The sequence below is a fragment of the Channa argus genome, unplaced genomic scaffold (genome assembly GCF_033026475.1).
Source record: "Channa argus isolate prfri unplaced genomic scaffold, Channa argus male v1.0 Contig030, whole genome shotgun sequence".
In the NCBI taxonomy this organism is placed as follows: domain Eukaryota; kingdom Metazoa; phylum Chordata; class Actinopteri; order Anabantiformes; family Channidae; genus Channa; species Channa argus.
In genome coordinates, this window is record NW_027125249.1 from 110,164 (window position 1) to 128,629 (window position 18,466).

General features: G+C 41.4%; 18 pseudogenes; all 18 read right to left on the reverse strand.

Annotated features, from left to right (window-relative positions):
- Positions 1–28: 28 nt before the first annotated feature.
- On the reverse strand, positions 29–147 carry LOC137115825 (5S ribosomal RNA; annotated as a pseudogene).
- Positions 148–1,014: 867 nt separating this feature from the next.
- On the reverse strand, positions 1,015–1,133 carry LOC137116132 (5S ribosomal RNA; annotated as a pseudogene).
- An 868-nt stretch (positions 1,134–2,001) lies between these two features.
- LOC137116073 (5S ribosomal RNA) lies at positions 2,002–2,120 on the reverse strand (annotated as a pseudogene).
- Positions 2,121–2,989: 869 nt separating this feature from the next.
- LOC137115942 (5S ribosomal RNA) lies at positions 2,990–3,108 on the reverse strand (annotated as a pseudogene).
- Positions 3,109–3,965: 857 nt separating this feature from the next.
- On the reverse strand, positions 3,966–4,084 carry LOC137115944 (5S ribosomal RNA; annotated as a pseudogene).
- Positions 4,085–4,941: 857 nt separating this feature from the next.
- LOC137116015 (5S ribosomal RNA) lies at positions 4,942–5,060 on the reverse strand (annotated as a pseudogene).
- Positions 5,061–5,928: 868 nt separating this feature from the next.
- LOC137116236 (5S ribosomal RNA) lies at positions 5,929–6,047 on the reverse strand (annotated as a pseudogene).
- Positions 6,048–6,915: 868 nt separating this feature from the next.
- LOC137115826 (5S ribosomal RNA) lies at positions 6,916–7,034 on the reverse strand (annotated as a pseudogene).
- Positions 7,035–7,901: 867 nt separating this feature from the next.
- LOC137116267 (5S ribosomal RNA) lies at positions 7,902–8,020 on the reverse strand (annotated as a pseudogene).
- Positions 8,021–8,888: 868 nt separating this feature from the next.
- LOC137116213 (5S ribosomal RNA) lies at positions 8,889–9,007 on the reverse strand (annotated as a pseudogene).
- Positions 9,008–9,874: 867 nt separating this feature from the next.
- Positions 9,875–9,993, reverse strand: LOC137116230 (5S ribosomal RNA; annotated as a pseudogene).
- Positions 9,994–11,829: 1,836 nt separating this feature from the next.
- LOC137116100 (5S ribosomal RNA) lies at positions 11,830–11,948 on the reverse strand (annotated as a pseudogene).
- An 868-nt stretch (positions 11,949–12,816) lies between these two features.
- On the reverse strand, positions 12,817–12,935 carry LOC137115804 (5S ribosomal RNA; annotated as a pseudogene).
- An 866-nt stretch (positions 12,936–13,801) lies between these two features.
- Positions 13,802–13,920, reverse strand: LOC137115827 (5S ribosomal RNA; annotated as a pseudogene).
- Positions 13,921–14,788: 868 nt separating this feature from the next.
- LOC137115828 (5S ribosomal RNA) lies at positions 14,789–14,907 on the reverse strand (annotated as a pseudogene).
- An 857-nt stretch (positions 14,908–15,764) lies between these two features.
- LOC137116133 (5S ribosomal RNA) lies at positions 15,765–15,883 on the reverse strand (annotated as a pseudogene).
- Positions 15,884–16,736: 853 nt separating this feature from the next.
- Positions 16,737–16,855, reverse strand: LOC137115979 (5S ribosomal RNA; annotated as a pseudogene).
- Positions 16,856–17,722: 867 nt separating this feature from the next.
- On the reverse strand, positions 17,723–17,841 carry LOC137116284 (5S ribosomal RNA; annotated as a pseudogene).
- Between the last annotated feature and the right edge of the window lie 625 nt (positions 17,842–18,466).

Here is an 18,466-nt window from a genome sequence, read left to right on the forward strand (position 1 = left end):
TTGAGCTGCCCGTAAACCCAAGCAAAAAAGCTTACAGCACCTGGTATTCCCAGGCGGTCTTCCTACCAAGTACTAACCAGGCCCGGCTCTATTTGGCTGCCGAGATCGGACGAGATCGGGCGCTTAGAGAGCGGTGTGGCCGTAAGCTGCGTTTGACATTATCAACAGCTCTTAAAAACGCTAGAGAAGCAGAATGCATGACACTTGCTAAGAAGAAGATAAATGTGGCAAAGTACAAAGTACTATAACTGTACTGGTCTGTTACGCCCCTGTCTAGGGGGTCAGGGTGAAACATACAAAGATAAATTTGCATGTTCCCTCTCCGATCCTCAAACCAAAATCCAGGATTGAGATGTTCCAACAGAATGATATTTATTTTAAACGAAAGAAAGTGTCAAACAAAACATGACACTACAACTCAGGGCGAACCAAGGCCAACATAATAAACAAAATAAGCCATTTCCCACAGAAAGTGCTAGCTAGCCTGATAGAAATAAACAAACCAAAAGATAGTCGCTAACCCTAACTCCCTAATGTGAAAACAAGAGAAAACAATCAAAAGAAAATGGCAGTCCACCCCTACAGATTTAATACTATTTACAAAATATACAATTTATAAACAAAACCACGGCACAAAACCTAACAATTCAAAAATGCTAAATAAGATTTGGAAACCAAGAACAGCAAACAGGTGCTGCTGCCAGAAAGAGCCTCGCTAGCTGTTGGGAACCGTACTTTTAAAACTCCAGGAAGTGTAGGATGGACCAATCAGCTTCCTGTACTTCCCCCAAATCCGGCCAATCAGGCAGGGCACCTATAAGAACAAGAAAATAAAAACAACACATATGGCCAGGACCGTAACATGGTCTACTAGTAATGAAGCACGATGGTTGACAAACCAATAAAGTAGCAAAACAGCAATGAAAGAACAAAATTTGATGAAAATATAGAACAATTTCTATGAATAAATAGGCAGTAACACCAGCTTGAGCTGCCCGTAAACCCAAGCAAAAAAGCTTACAGCACCTGGTATTCCCAGGCGGTCTTCCTACCAAGTACTAACCAGGCCCGGCCCTATTTGGCTGCCGAGATCGGACGAGATCGGGCGCTTAGAGAGCGGTGTGGCCGTAACATGCATTTGATATCATCAACAGCTCTTAAAAACGCTAGAGAAGCAGAATGCATGACACTTGCTAAGAAGAAGATAAATGTGGCAAAGTACAAAGTACTATAACTGTACTGGTCTGTTACGCCCCTGTCTAGGGGGTCAGGGTGAAACATACAAAGATAAATTTGCATGTTCCCTCTCCGATCCCCAAACCAAAATCCAGGATTGAGATGTTCCAACAGAATGATATTTATTTTAAACGAAAGAAAGTGTCAAACAAAACATGACACTACAACTCAGGGCGAACCAAGGCCAACATAATAAACAAAATAAGCCATTTCCCACAGAAAGTGCTAGCTAGCCTGATAGAAAGAAACAAACCAAAAGACAGTCGCTAACCCTAACTCCCTAATGCGAAAACAAGAGAAAACAATCAAAAGAAAAATGGCAGTCAACCCCTACAGATTTAATACTATTTACAAAATATACAATTTATAAACAAAACCACGGCACAAAACCTAACAATTCAAAAATGCTAAATAAGGTTTGGAAACCAAGAACAGCAAACAGGTGCTGCTGCCAGAAAGAGTCTCCCTAGCTGTTGGGAACCGTACTTTTAAAACTCCAGGAAGTGTAGGATGGACCAATCAGCTTCCTGTACTTCCCCCAAATCCGGCCAATCAGGCAGGGCACCTATAAGAACAAGAAAATAAAAACAACACATATGGCCAGGACCGTAACATGGTCTACTAGTAATGAAGCACGATGGTTGACAAACCAATAAAGTAGCAAAACAGCAATGAAAGAACAAAATTTGATGAAAATATAGAACAATTTCTATGAATAAATAGGCAGTAACACCAGCTTGTGCTGCCCGTAAACCCAAGCAAAAAAGCTTACAGCACCTGGTATTCCCAGGCGGTCTTCCTACCAAGTACTAACCAGGCCCGGCCCTATTTGGCTGCCGAGATCGGACGAGATCGGGCGCTCATAGAGCGGTGTGGCCGGAAGCTGCATTTGACATCATCAACAGCTCTTAAAAACGCTGGAGAAGCAGAATGCATGACACTTGCTAAGAAGAAGATAAATGTGGCAAAGTACAAAGTACTATAACTGTACTGGTCTTTTACGCCCCTGTCTAGGGGGTCAGGGTGAAACATACAAAGATAAAATTTGCATGTTCCCTCTCCGATCCCCAAACTAAAATCCAGGATTGAGATGTTCCAACAGAATGATATTTATTTTAAACGAAAGAAAGTGTCAAACAAAACATGACACTACAACTCAGGGCGAACCAAGGCCAACATAATAAACAAAATAAGCCATTTCCCACAGAAAGTGCTAGCTAGCCTGATAGAAAGAAACAAACCAAAAGACAGTCGCTAACCCTAACTCCCTAATGTGAAAACAAGAGAAAACAATCAAAAGAAAAATGGCAGTCCACCCCTACAGATTTAATACTATTTACAAAATATACAATTTATAAACAAAACCACGGCACAAAACCTAACAATTCAAAAATGCTAAATAAGGTTTAGAAACCAAGAAAAGCAATCAGGTGCTGATGCCAGAAAGAGCCTCGCTAGCTGTTGGGAACCATACTTTTAAAACTCCAGGAAGTGTAGGATGGACCAATCAGCTTCCTGTACTGCCCCCCAATCCAGCCAATCAGGCAGGGCACCTATAAGAACAAGAAAATAAAAACAACACATATGGCCAGGACCGTAACATGGTCTACTAGTAATGAAGCACGATGGTTGGCAAACCAATAAAGTAGCAAAACAGCAATGAAAGAACAAAATTTGATGAAAATATAGAACAATTTCTATGAATAAATAGGCAGTAACACCAGCTTGTGCTGCCCGTAAACCCAAGCAAAAAAGCTTACAGCACCTGGTATTCCCAGGCGGTCGTCCTACCAAGTACTAACCAGGCCCGGCTCTATTTGGCTGCCGAGATCGGACGAGATCGGGCGCTTAGAGAGCGGTGTGGCCGTAAGCTGCATTTGATATCATCAACAGCTCTTAAAAACGCTGGAGAAGCAGAATGCATGACACTTGCTAAGAAGAAGATAAATGTGGCAAAGTACAAACTACTATAACTGTACTGGTCTGTTACGCCCCTTTCTAGGGGGTCAGGGTGCAACATACAAAGATAAATTAGCATGTTCCCTCTCCGATCCCCAAACCAAAATCCAGGATCGAGATGTTCCAACAGAATGATATTTATTTTAAACGAAAGAAAGTGTCAAACAAAACATGACACTACAACTCAGGGCGAACCAAGGCCAACATAATAAACAAAATAAGCCATTTCCCACAGAAAGTGCTAGCTAGCCTGATAGAAAGAAACAAACCAAAAGACAGTCGCTAACCCTAACTCCCTAATGTGAAAACAGTCCAAAGAAAATGGCAGTTCACCCCTACAGATTTAATACTATTTACAAAATATACAATTTATAAACAAAACCACGGCACAAAACCTAACAATTCAAAAATGCTAAATAAGGTTTAGAAACCAAGAAAAGCAATCAGGTGCTGATGCCAGAAAGAGCCTCGCTAGCTGTTGGGAACCATACTTTTAAAACTCCAGGAAGTGTAGGATGGACCAATCAGCTTCCTGTACTGCCCCCCAATCCAGCCAATCAGGCAGGGCACCTATAAGAACAAGAAAATAAAAACAACACATATGGCCAGGACCGTAACATGGTCTACTAGTAATGAAGCACGATGGTTGGCAAACCAATAAAGTAGCAAAACAGCAATGAAAGAACAAAATTTGATGAAAATATAGAACAATTTCTATGAATAAATAGGCAGTAACACCAGCTTGTGCTGCCCGTAAACCCAAGCAAAAAAGCTTACAGCACCTGGTATTCCCAGGCGGTCGTCCTACCAAGTACTAACCAGGCCCGGCTCTATTTGGCTGCCGAGATCGGACGAGATCGGGCGCTTAGAGAGCGGTGTGGCCGTAAGCTGCATTTGATATCATCAACAGCTCTTAAAAACGCTGGAGAAGCAGAATGCATGACACTTGCTAAGAAGAAGATAAATGTGGCAAAGTACAAACTACTATAACTGTACTGGTCTGTTACGCCCCTTTCTAGGGGGTCAGGGTGCAACATACAAAGATAAATTAGCATGTTCCCTCTCCGATCCCCAAACCAAAATCCAGGATCGAGATGTTCCAACAGAATGATATTTATTTTAAACGAAAGAAAGTGTCAAACAAAACATGACACTACAACTCAGGGCGAACCAAGGCCAACATAATAAACAAAATAAGCCATTTCCCACAGAAAGTGCTAGCTAGCCTGATAGAAAGAAACAAACCAAAAGACAGTCGCTAACCCTAACTCCCTAATGTGAAAACAGTCCAAAGAAAATGGCAGTTCACCCCTACAGATTTAATACTATTTACAAAATATACAATTTATAAACAAAACCACGGCACAAAACCTAACAATTCAAAAATGCTAAATAAGATTTGGAAACCAAGAACAGCAAACAGGTGCTGCTGCCAGAAAGAGCCTCGCTAGCTGTTGGGAACCGTACATTTAAAACTCCAGGAAGTGTAGGATGGACCAATCAGCATCCTGTACTTCCCCCAAATCCGGCCAATCAGGCAGGGCACCTATAAGAACAACAAAATAAAAACAACACATATGGCCAGGACCGTAACATGGTCTACTAGTAATGAAGCACGATGGTTGACAAACCAATAAAGTAGCAAAACAGCAATGAAAGAACAAAATTTGATGAAAATATAGAACAATTTCTATGAATAAATAGGCAGTAACACCAGCTTGAGCTGCCCGTAAACCCAAGCAAAAAAGCTTACAGCACCTGGTATTCCCAGGCGGTCTTCCTACCAAGTACTAACCAGGCCCGGCCCTATTTGGCTGCCGAGATCGGACGAGATCGGGCGCTCAGAGAGCGGTGTGGCCGTAAGCTGCATTTGACATCATCAACAGCTCTTAAAAACGCTGGAGAAGCAGAATGCATGACACTTGCTAAGAAGAAGATAAATGTGGCAAAGTACAAAGTACTATAACTGTACTGGTCTGTTACGCCCCTGTCTAGGGGGTCAGGGTGCAACATACAAAGATAAATTAGCATGTTCCCTCTCCGATCCCCAAACCAAAATCCAGAATCGAGATGTTCCAACAGAATGATATTTATTTTAAACGAAAGAAAGTGTCAAACAAAACATGACACTACAACTCAGGGCGAACCAAGGCCAACATAATAAACAAAATAAGCCATTTCCCACAGAAAGTGCTAGCTAGCCTGATAGAAAGAAACAAACCAAAAGACAGTCGCTAACCCTAACTCCCTAATGCGAAAACAAGAGAAAACAATCAAAAGAAAAATGGCAGTCCACCCCTACAGATTTAATACTATTTACAAAATATACAATTTATAAACAAAACCACGGCACAAAACCTAACAATTCAAAAATGCTAAATAAGGTTTGGAAACCAAGAACAGCAAACAGGTGCTGCTGCCAGAAAGAGCCTCGCTAGCTGTTGGGAACCGTACTTTTAAAACTCCAGGAAGTGTAGGATGGACCAATCAGCTTCCTGTACTTCCCCCAAATCCGGCCAATCAGGCAGGGCACCTATAAGAACAAGAAAATAAAAACAACACATATGGCCAGGACCGTAACATGGTCTACTAGTAATGAAGCACGATGGTTGACAAACCAATAAAGTAGCAAAACAGCAATGAAAGAACAAAATTTGATGAAAATATAGAACAATTTCTATGAATAAATAGGCAGTAACACCAGCTTGTGCTGCCCGTAAACCCAAGCAAAAAAGCTTACAGCACCTGGTATTCCCAGGCGGTCTTCCTACCAAGTACTAACCAGGCCCGGCCCTATTTGGCTGCTGAGATCAGACGAGATCGGGCGCTCAGAGAGCGGTGTGGCCGTAAGCTGCATTTGACATCATCAACAGCTCTTAAAAACGCTGGAGAAGCAGAATGCATGACACTTGCTAAGAAGAAGATAAATGTGGCAAAGTACAAAGTACTATAACTGTACTGGTCTGTTACGCCCCTGTCTAGGGGGTCAGGGTGCAACATACAAAGATAAATTAGCATGTTCCCTCTCCGATCCCCAAACCAAAATCCAGAATCGAGATGTTCCAACAGAATGATATTTATTTTAAACGAAAGAAAGTGTCAAATAAAACATGACACTACAACTCAGGGCGAACCAAGGCCAACATAATAAACAAAATAAGCCATTTCCCACAGAAAGTGCTAGCTAGCCTGATAGAAATAAACAAACCAAAAGATAGTCGCTAACCCTAACTCCCTAATGTGAAAACAAGAGAAAACAATCAAAAGAAAAATGGCAGTCCACCCCTACAGATTTAATACTATTTACAAAATATACAATTTATAAACAAAACCACGGCACAAAACCTAACAATTCAAAAATGCTAAATAAGATTTGGAAACTAAGAACAGCAAACAGGTGCTGCTGCCAGAAAGAGCCTCGCTAGCTGTTGGGAACCGTACTTTTAAAACTCCAGGAAGTGTAGGATGGACCAATCAGCTTCCTGTACTTCCCCCAAATCCGGCCAATCAGGCAGGGCACCTATAAGAACAAGCAAATAAAAACAACACATATGGCCATGACCGTAACATGGTCTACTAGTAATGAAGCACGATGGTTGACAAACCAATAAAGTAGCAAAACAGCAATGAAAGAACAAAATTTGATGAAAATATAGAACAATTTCTATGAATAAATAGGCAGTAACACCAGCTTGAGCTGCCCGTAAACCCAAGCAAAAAAGCTTACAGCACCTGGTATTCCCAGGCGGTCTTCCTACCAAGTACTAACCAGGCCCGGCTCTATTTGGCTGCCGAGATCGGACGAGATCGGGCGCTTAGAGAGCGGTGTGGCCGTAAGCTGCGTTTGACATTATCAACAGCTCTTAAAAACGCTAGAGAAGCAGAATGCATGACACTTGCTAAGAAGAAGATAAATGTGGCAAAGTACAAAGTACTATAACTGTACTGGTCTGTTACGCCCCTGTCTAGGGGGTCAGGGTGAAACATACAAAGATAAATTTGCATGTTCCCTCTCCGATCCTCAAACCAAAATCCAGGATTGAGATGTTCCAACAGAATGATATTTATTTTAAACGAAAGAAAGTGTCAAACAAAACATGACACTACAACTCAGGGCGAACCAAGGCCAACATAATAAACAAAATAAGCCATTTCCCACAGAAAGTGCTAGCTAGCCTGATAGAAATAAACAAACCAAAAGATAGTCGCTAACCCTAACTCCCTAATGTGAAAACAAGAGAAAACAATCAAAAGAAAATGGCAGTCCACCCCTACAGATTTAATACTATTTACAAAATATACAATTTATAAACAAAACCACGGCACAAAACCTAACAATTCAAAAATGCTAAATAAGATTTGGAAACCAAGAACAGCAAACAGGTGCTGCTGCCAGAAAGAGCCTCGCTAGCTGTTGGGAACCGTACTTTTAAAACTCCAGGAAGTGTAGGATGGACCAATCAGCTTCCTGTACTTCCCCCAAATCCGGCCAATCAGGCAGGGCACCTATAAGAACAAGAAAATAAAAACAACACATATGGCCAGGACCGTAACATGGTCTACTAGTAATGAAGCACGATGGTTGACAAACCAATAAAGTAGCAAAACAGCAATGAAAGAACAAAATTTGATGAAAATATAGAACAATTTCTATGAATAAATAGGCAGTAACACCAGCTTGAGCTGCCCGTAAACCCAAGCAAAAAAGCTTACAGCACCTGGTATTCCCAGGCGGTCTTCCTACCAAGTACTAACCAGGCCCAGCCTTATTTGGCTGCCGAGATCGGACGAGATCGGGCGCTTAGAGAGCGGTGTGGCCGTAACATGCATTTGATATCATCAACAGCTCTTAAAAACGCTAGAGAAGCAGAATGCATGACACTTGCTAAGAAGAAGATAAATGTGGCAAAGTACAAAGTACTATAACTGTACTGGTCTGTTACGCCCCTGTCGAGGGGGTCAGGGTGAAACATACAAAGATAAATTTGCATGTTCCCTCTCCGATCCCCAAACCAAAATCCAGGATTGAGATGTTCCAACAGAATGATATTTATTTTAAACGAAAGAAAGTGTCAAACAAAACATGACACTACAACTCAGGGCGAACCAAGGCCAACATAATAAACAAAATAAGCCATTTCCCACAGAAAGTGCTAGCTAGCCTGATAGAAAGAAACAAACCAAAAGACAGTCGCTAACCCTAACTCCCTAATGCGAAAACAAGAGAAAACAATCAAAAGAAAAATGGCAGTCCACCCCTACAGATTTAATACTATTTACAAAATATACAATTTATAAACAAAACCACGGCACAAAACCTAACAATTCAAAAATGCTAAATAAGGTTTGGAAACCAAGAACAGCAAACAGGTGCTGCTGCCAGAAAGAGCCTCGCTAGCTGTTGGGAACCGTACTTTTAAAACTCCAGGAAGTGTAGGATGGACCAATCAGCTTCCTGTACTTCCCCCAAATCCGGCCAATCAGGCAGGGCACCTATAAGAACAAGAAAATAAAAACAACACATATGGCCAGGACCGTAACATGGTCTACTAGTAATGAAGCACGATGGTTGACAAACCAATAAAGTAGCAAAACAGCAATGAAAGAACAAAATTTGATGAAAATATAGAACAATTTCTATGAATAAATAGGCAGTAACACCAGCTTGTGCTGCCCGTAAACCCAAGCAAAAAAGCTTACAGCACCTGGTATTCCCAGGCGGTCTTCCTACCAAGTACTAACCAGGCCCGGCCCTATTTGGCTGCTGAGATCGGACGAGATCGGGCGCTCAGAGAGCGGTGTGGCCGTAAGCTGCATTTGACATCATCAACAGCTCTTAAAAACGCTGGAGAAGCAGAATGCATGACACTTGCTAAGAAGAAGATAAATGTGGCAAAGTACAAAGTACTATAACTGTACTGGTCTGTTACGCCCCTGTCTAGGGGGTCAGGGTGCAACATACAAAGATAAATTAGCATGTTCCCTCTCCGATCCCCAAACCAAAATCCAGAATCGAGATGTTCCAACAGAATGATATTTATTTTAAACGAAAGAAAGTGTCAAACAAAACATGACACTACAACTCAGGGCGAACCAAGGCCAACATAATAAACAAAATAAGCCATTTCCCACAGAAAGTGCTAGCTAGCCTGATAGAAATAAACAAACCAAAAGATAGTCGCTAACCCTAACTCCCTAATGTGAAAACAAGAGAAAACAATCAAAAGAAAATGGCAGTCCACCCCTACAGATTTAATACTATTTACAAAATATACAATTTATAAACAAAACCACGGCACAAAACCTAACAATTCAAAAATGCTAAATAAGATTTGGAAACCAAGAACAGCAAACAGGTGCTGCTGCCAGAAAGAGCCTCGCTAGCTGTTGGGAACCGTACTTTTAAAACTCCAGGAAGTGTAGGATGGACCAATCAGCTTCCTGTACTTCCCCCAAATCCGGCCAATCAGGCAGGGCACCTATAAGAACAAGAAAATAAAAACAACACATATGGCCAGGACCGTAACATGGTCTACTAGTAATGAAGCACGATGGTTGACAAACCAATAAAGTAGCAAAACAGCAATGAAAGAACAAAATTTGATGAAAATATAGAACAATTTCTATGAATAAATAGGCAGTAACACCAGCTTGAGCTGCCCGTAAACCCAAGCAAAAAAGCTTACAGCACCTGGTATTCCCAGGCGGTCTTCCTACCAAGTACTAACCAGGCCCGGCCCTATTTGGCTGCCGAGATCAGACGAGATCGGGCGCTTAGAGAGCGGTGTGGCCGTAACATGCATTTGACATCATCAACAGCTCTTAAAAACGCTAGAGAAGCAGAATGCATGACACTTGCTAAGAAGAAGATAAATGTGGCAAAGTACTATAACTGTACTGGTCTGTTACGCCCCTGTCTAGGGGGTCAGGGTGAAACATACAAAGATAAATTTGCATGTTCCCTCTCCGATCCTCAAACCAAAATCCAGGATTGAGATGTTCCAACAGAATGATATTTATTTTAAACGAAAGAAAGTGTCAAACAAAACATGACACTACAACTCAGGGCGAACCAAGGCCAACATAATAAACAAAATAAGCCATTTCCCACAGAAAGTGCTAGCTAGCCTGATAGAAATAAACAAACCAAAAGATAGTCGCTAACCCTAACTCCCTAATGTGAAAACAAGAGAAAACAATCAAAAGAAAATGGCAGTCCACCCCTACAGATTTAATACTATTTACAAAATATACAATTTATAAACAAAACCACGGCACAAAACCTAACAATTCAAAAATGCTAAATAAGATTTGGAAACCAAGAACAGCAAACAGGTGCTGCTGCCAGAAAGAGCCTCGCTAGCTGTTGGGAACCGTACTTTTAAAACTCCAGGAAGTGTAGGATGGACCAATCAGCTTCCTGTACTTCCCCCAAATCCGGCCAATCAGGCAGGGCACCTATAAGAACAAGAAAATAAAAACAACACATATGGCCAGGACCGTAACATGGTCTACTAGTAATGAAGCACGATGGTTGACAAACCAATAAAGTAGCAAAACAGCAATGAAAGAACAAAATTTGATGAAAATATAGAACAATTTCTATGAATAAATAGGCAGTAACACCAGCTTGAGCTGCCCGTAAACCCAAGCAAAAAAGCTTACAGCACCTGGTATTCCCAGGCGGTCTTCCTACCAAGTACTAACCAGGCCCGGCCCTATTTGGCTGCCGAGATCGGACGCTTAGAGAGCGGTGTGGCCGTAACATGCATTTGACATCATCAACAGCTCTTAAAAACGCTAGAGAAGCAGAATGCATGACACTTGCTAAGAAGAAGATAAATGTGGCAAAGTACAAAGTACTATAACTGTACTGGTCTGTTACGCCCCTGTCTAGGGGGTCAGGGTGAAACATACAAAGATAAATTTGCATGTTCCCTCTCCGATCCCCAAACCAAAATCCAGGATTGAGATGTTCCAACAGAATGATATTTATTTTAAACGAAAGAAAGTGTCAAACAAAACATGACACTACAACTCAGGGCGAACCAAGGCCAACATAATAAACAAAATAAGCCATTTCCCACAGAAAGTGCTAGCTAGCCTGATAGAAATAAACAAACCAAAAGATAGTCGCTAACCCTAACTCCCTAATGTGAAAACAAGAGAAAACAATCAAAAGAAAATGGCAGTCCACCCCTACAGATTTAATACTATTTACAAAATATACAATTTATAAACAAAACCACGGCACAAAACCTAACAATTCAAAAATGCTAAATAAGATTTGGAAACCAAGAACAGCAAACAGGTGCTGCTGCCAGAAAGAGCCTCGCTAGCTGTTGGGAACCGTACATTTAAAACTCCAGGAAGTGTAGGATGGACCAATCAGCTTCCTGTACTTCCCCCAAATCCGGTCAATCAGGCACGGCACCTATAAGAACAAGAAAATAAAAACAACACATATGGCCAGGACCGTAACATGGTCTACTAGTAATGAAGCACGATGGTTGACAAACCAATAAAGTAGCAAAACAGCAATGAAAGAACAAAATTTGATGAAAATATAGAACAATTTCTATGAATAAATAGGCAGTAACACCAGCTTGAGCTGCCCGTAAACCCAAGCAAAAAAGCTTACAGCACCTGGTATTCCCAGGCGGTCTTCCTACCAAGTACTAACCAGGCCCAGCCCTATTTGGCTGCCGAGATCGGACGAGATCGGGCGCTTAGAGAGCGGTGTGGCCGTAACATGCATTTGATATCATCAACAGCTCTTAAAAACGCTAGAGAAGCAGAATGCATGACACTTGCTAAGAAGAAGATAAATGTGGCAAAGTACAAAGTACTATAACTGTACTGGTCTGTTACGCCCCTGTCTAGGGGGTCAGGGTGAAACATACAAAGATAAATTTGCATGTTCCCTCTCCGATCCCCAAACCAAAATCCAGGATTGAGATGTTCCAACAGAATGATATTTATTTTAAACGAAAGAAAGTGTCAAACAAAACATGACACTACAACTCAGGGCGAACCAAGGCCAACATAATAAACAAAATAAGCCATTTCCCACAGAAAGTGCTAGCTAGCCTGATAGAAAGAAACAAACCAAAAGACAGTCGCTAACCCTAACTCCCTAATGCGAAAACAAGAGAAAACAATCAAAAGAAAAATGGCAGTCCACCCCTACAGATTTAATACTATTTACAAAATATACAATTTATAAACAAAACCACGGCACAAAACCTAACAATTCAAAAATGCTAAATAAGGTTTGGAAACCAAGAACAGCAAACAGGTGCTGCTGCCAGAAAGAGCCTCGCTAGCTGTTGGGAACCGTACTTTTAAAACTCCAGGAAGTGTAGGATGGACCAATCAGCTTCCTGTACTTCCCCCAAATCCGGCCAATCAGGCAGGGCACCTATAAGAACAAGAAAATAAAAACAACACATATGGCCAGGACCGTAACATGGTCTACTAGTAATGAAGCACGATGGTTGACAAACCAATAAAGTAGCAAAACAGCAATGAAAGAACAAAATTTGATGAAAATATAGAACAATTTCTATGAATAAATAGGCAGTAACACCAGCTTGAGCTGCCCGTAAACCCAAGCAAAAAAGCTTACAGCACCTGGTATTCCCAGGCGGTCTTCCTACCAAGTACTAACCAGGCCCGGCCCTATTTGGCTGCTGAGATCGGACGAGATGGGGCGCTCAGAGAGCGGTGTGGCCGTAAGCTGCATTTGACATCATCAACACTCTTAAAAACGCTGGAGAAGCAGAATGCATGACACTTGCTAAGAAGAAGATAAATGTGGCAAAGTACAAAGTACTATAACTGTACTGGTCTGTTACGCCCCTGTCTAGGGGGTCAGGGTGCAACATACAAAGATAAATTAGCATGTTCCCTCTCCGATCCCCAAACCAAAATCCAGAATCGAGATGTTCCAACAGAATGATATTTATTTTAAACGAAAGAAAGTGTCAAACAAAACATGACACTACAACTCAGGGCGAACCAAGGCCAACATAATAAACAAAATAAGCCATTTCCCACAGAAAGTGCTAGCTAGCCTGATAGAAATAAACAAACCAAAAGATAGTCGCTAACCCTAACTCCCTAATGTGAAAACAAGAGAAAACAATCAAAAGAAAATGGCAGTCCACCCCTACAGATTTAATACTATTTACAAAATATACAATTTATAAACAAAACCACGGCACAAAACCTAACAATTCAAAAATGCTAAATAAGGTTTGGAAACCAAGAACAGCAAACAGGTGCTGATGCCAGAAAGAGCCTCGCTAGCTGTTGGGAACCGTACTTTTAAAACTCCAGCAAGTGTAGGATGGACCAATCAGCCTCCTGTACTGCCCCCCAATCCGGCCAATCAGGCAGGGCACCTATAAGAACAAGAAAATAAAAACAACACATATGGCCAGGACCGTAACATGGTCTACTAGTAATGAAGCACGATGGTTGGCAAACCAATAAAGTAGCAAAACAGCAATGAAAGAACAAAATTTGATGAAAATATAGAACAATTTCTATGAATAAATAGGCAGTAACACCAGCTTGTGCTGCCCGTAAACCCAAGCAAAAAAGCTTACAGCACCTGGTATTCCCAGGCGGTCTTCCTACCAAGTACTAACCAGGCCCGGCTCTATTTGGCTGCCGAGATCGGACGAGATCGGGCGCTTAGAGAGCGGTGTGGCCGTAAGCTGCATTTGACATTATCAACAGCTCTTAAAAACGCTAGAGAAGCAGAATGCATGACACTTGCTAAGAAGAAGATAAATGTGGCAAAGTACAAAGTACTATAACTGTACTGGTCTGTTACGCCCCTGTCTAGGGGGTCAGGGTGAAACATACAAAGATAAATTTGCATGTTCCCTCTCCGATCCTCAAAGCAAAATCCAGGATTGAGATGTTCCAACAGAATGATATTTATTTTAAACGAAAGAAAGTGTCAAACAAAACATGACACTACAACTCAGGGCGAACCAAGGCCAACATAATAAACAAAATAAGCCATTTCCCACAGAAAGTGCTAGCTAGCCTGATAGAAATAAACAAACCAAAAGATAGTCGCTAACCCTAACTCCCTAATGTGAAAACAAGAGAAAACAATCAAAAGAAAAATGGCAGTCCACCCCTACAGATTTAATACTATTTACAAAATATACAATTTATAAACAAAACCACGGCACAAAACCTAACAATTCAAAAATGATAAATAAGGTTTGGAAACCAAGAACAGCAAACAGGTGCTGATGCCAGAAAGAGCCTCGCTAGCTGTTGGGAACCATACTTTTAAAACTCCAGGAAGTGTAGGATGGACCAATCAGCTTCCTGTACTGCCCCCCAATCCAGCCAATCAGGCAGGGCACCTATAAGAACAAGAAAATAAAAACAACACATATGGCCAGGACCGTAACATGGTCTACTAGTAATGAAGCACGATGGTTGGCAAACCAATAAAGTAGCAAAACAGCAATGAAAGAACAAAATTTGATGAAAATATAGAACAATTTCTATGAATAAATAGGCAGTAACACCAGCTTGTGCTGCCCGTAAACCCAAGCAAAAAAGCTTACAGCACCTGGTATTCCCAGGCGGTCTTCCTACCAAGTACTAACCAGGCCCGGCTCTATTTGGCTGCCGAGATCGGACGAGATCGGGCGCTTAGAGAGCGGTGTGGCCGTAAGCTGCATTTGATATCATCAACAGCTCTTAAAAACGCTGGAGAAGCAGAATGCATGACACTTGCTAAGAAGAAGATAAATGTGGCAAAGTACAAACTACTATAACTGTACTGGTCTGTTACGCCCCTTTCTAGGGGGTCAGGGTGCAACATACAAAGATAAATTAGCATGTTCCCTCTCCGATCCCCAAACCAAAATCCAGGATCGAGATGTTCCAACAGAATGATATTTATTTTAAACGAAAGAAAGTGTCAAACAAAACATGACACTACAACTCAGGGCGAACCAAGGCCAACATAATAAACAAAATAAGCCATTTCCCACAGAAAGTGCTAGCTAGCCTGATAGAAAGAAACAAACCAAAAGACAGTCGCTAACCCTAACTCCCTAATGTGAAAACAGTCCAAAGAAAATGGCAGTTCACCCCTACAGATTTAATACTATTTACAAAATATACAATTTATAAACAAAACCACGGCACAAAACCTAACAATTCAAAAATGCTAAATAAGATTTGGAAAACAAGAACAGCAAACAGGTGCTGCTGCCAGAAAGAGCCTCGCTAGCTGTTGGGAACCGTACATTTAAAACTCCAGGAAGTGTAGGATGGACCAATCAGCATCCTGTACTTCCCCCAAATCCGGCCAATCAGGCAGGGCACCTATAAGAACAAGAAAATAAAAACAACACATATGGCCAGGACCGTAACATGGTCTACTAGTAATGAAGCACGATGGTTGACAAACCAATAAAGTAGCAAAACAGCAATGAAAGAACAAAATTTGATGAAAATATAGAACAATTTCTATGAATAAATAGGCAGTAACACCAGCTTGAGCTGCCCGTAAACCCAAGCAAAAAAGCTTACAGCACCTGGTATTCCCAGGCGGTCTTCCTACCAAGTACTAACCAGGCCCGGCCCTATTTGGCTGCCGAGATCGGACGAGATCGGGCGCTTAGAGAGCGGTGTGGCCGTAACATGCATTTGATATCATCAACAGCTCTTAAAAACGCTGGAGAAGCAGAATGCATGACACTGGCTAAGAAGAAGATAAATGTGTCAAAGTACAAAGTACTATAACTGTACTGGTCTGTTACGCCCCTTTCTAGGGGGTGAGGGTGCAACATACAAAGATAAATTAGCATGTTCCCTCTCCGATCCCCAAACCAAAATCCAGGATCGAGATGTTCCAACAGAATGATATTTATTTTAAACGAAAGAGTCAAACAAAACATGACACTACAACTCAGGGCGAACCAAGGCCAACATAATAAACAAAATAAGCCATTTCCCACAGAAAGTGCTAGCTAGCCTGATAGAAATAAACAAACCAAAAGACAGTCGCTAACCCTAACTCCCTAATGTGAAAACAGTCCAAAGAAAATGGCAGTTCACCCCTACAGATTTAATACTTTTTACAAAATATACAATTTATAAACAAAACCACGGCACAAAACCTAACAATTCAAAAATGCTAAATAAGGTTTGGAAACCAAGAACAGCAAACAGGTGCTGATGCCAGAAAGAGCCTCGCTAGCTGTTGGGAACCGTACTTTTAAAACTCCAGGAAGTGTAGGATGGACCAATCAGCTTCCTGTACTGCCCCCCAATCCGGCCAATCAGGCAGGGCACCTATAAGAACAAGAAAATAAAAACAACACATATGGCCAGGACCGTAACATGGTCTACTAGTAATGAAGCACGATGGTTGGCAAACCAATAAAGTAGCAAAACAGCAATGAAAGAACAAAATTTGATGAAAATATAGAACAATTTCTATGAATAAATAGGCAGTAACACCAGCTTGTGCTGCCTGTAAACCAAAGCAAAAAAGCTTACAGCACCTGATATTCCCAGGCGGTCTTCCTACCAAGTACTAACCAGGCCCGGCTCTATTTGGCTGCCGAGATCGGACGAGATCGGGCGCTTAGAGAGCGGTGTGGCCGTAAGCTGCATTTGACATTATCAACAGCTCTTAAAAACGCTAGAGAAGCAGAATGCATGACACTTGCTAAGAAGAAGATAAATGTGGCAAAGTACAAAGTACTATAACTGTACTGGTCTGTTACGCCCCTTTCTAGGGGGTCAAGGTGCAACATACAAAGATAAATTAGCATGTTCCCTCTCCGATCCCCAAACCAAAATCCAGGATTGAGATGTTCCAACAGAATGATATTTATTTTAAACGAAAGAAAGTGTCAAACAAAACATGACACTACAACTCAGGGCGAACCAAGGCCAACATAATAAACAAAATAAGCCATTTCCCACAGAAAGTGCTAGCTAGCCTGATAGAAAGAAACAAACCAAAAGACAGTCGCTAACCCTAACTCCCTAATGCGAAAACAAGAGAAAACAATCAAAAGAAAAATGGCAGTCCACCCCTACAGATTTAATACTATTTACAAAATATACAATTTATAAACAAAACCACGGCACAAAACCTAACAATTCAAAAATGCTAAATAAGGTTTGGAAACCAAGAACAGCAAACAGGTGCTGATGCCAGAAAGAGCCTCGCTAGCTGTTGGGAACCGTACTTTTAAAACTCCAGGAAGTGTAGGATGGACCAATCAGCTTCCTGTACTGCCCCCCAATCCGGCCAATCAGGCAGGGCACCTATAAGAACAAGAAAATAAAAACAACACATATGGCCAGGACCGTAACATGGTCTACTAGTAATGAAGCACGATGGTTGGCAAACCAATAAAGTAGAAAACAGCAATGAAAGAACAAAATTTGATGAAAATATAGAACAATTTCTATGAATAAATAGGCAGTAACACCAGCTTGTGCTGCCCGTAAACCCAAGCAAAAAAGCTTACAGCACCTGGTATTCCCAGGCGGTCTTCCTACCAAGTACTAACCAGGCCCGGCCGTATTTGGCTGCCGAGATCGGACGAGATCGGGCGCTTAGAGAGCGGTGTGGCCGTAACATGCATTTGATATCATCAACAGCTCTTAAAAACGCTAGAGAAGCAGAATGCATGACACTTGCTAAGAAGAAGATAAATGTGGCAAAGTACAAAGTACTATAACTGTACTGGTCTGTTACGCCCCTGTCTAGGGGGTCAGGGTGAAACATACAAAGATAAATTTGCATGTTCCCTCTCCGATCCCCAAACCAAAATCCAGGATTGAGATGTTCCAACAGAATGATATTTATTTTAAACGAAAGAAAGTGTCAAACAAAACATGACACTACAACTCAGGGCGAACCAAGGCCAACATAATAAACAAAATAAGCCATTTCCCACAGAAAGTGCTAGCTAGCCTGATAGAAATAAACAAACCAAAAGATAGTCGCTAACCCTAACTCCCTAATGTGAAAACAAGAGAAAACAATCAAAAGAAAATGGCAGTCCACCCCTACAGATTTAATACTATTTACAAAATATACAATTTATAAACAAAACCACGGCACAAAACCTAACAATTCAAAAATGCTAAATAAGATTTGGAAACCAAGAACAGCAAACAGGTGCTGCTGCCAGAAAGAGCCTCGCTAGCTGTTGGGAACCGTACATTTAAAACTCCAGGAAGTGTAGGATGGACCAATCAG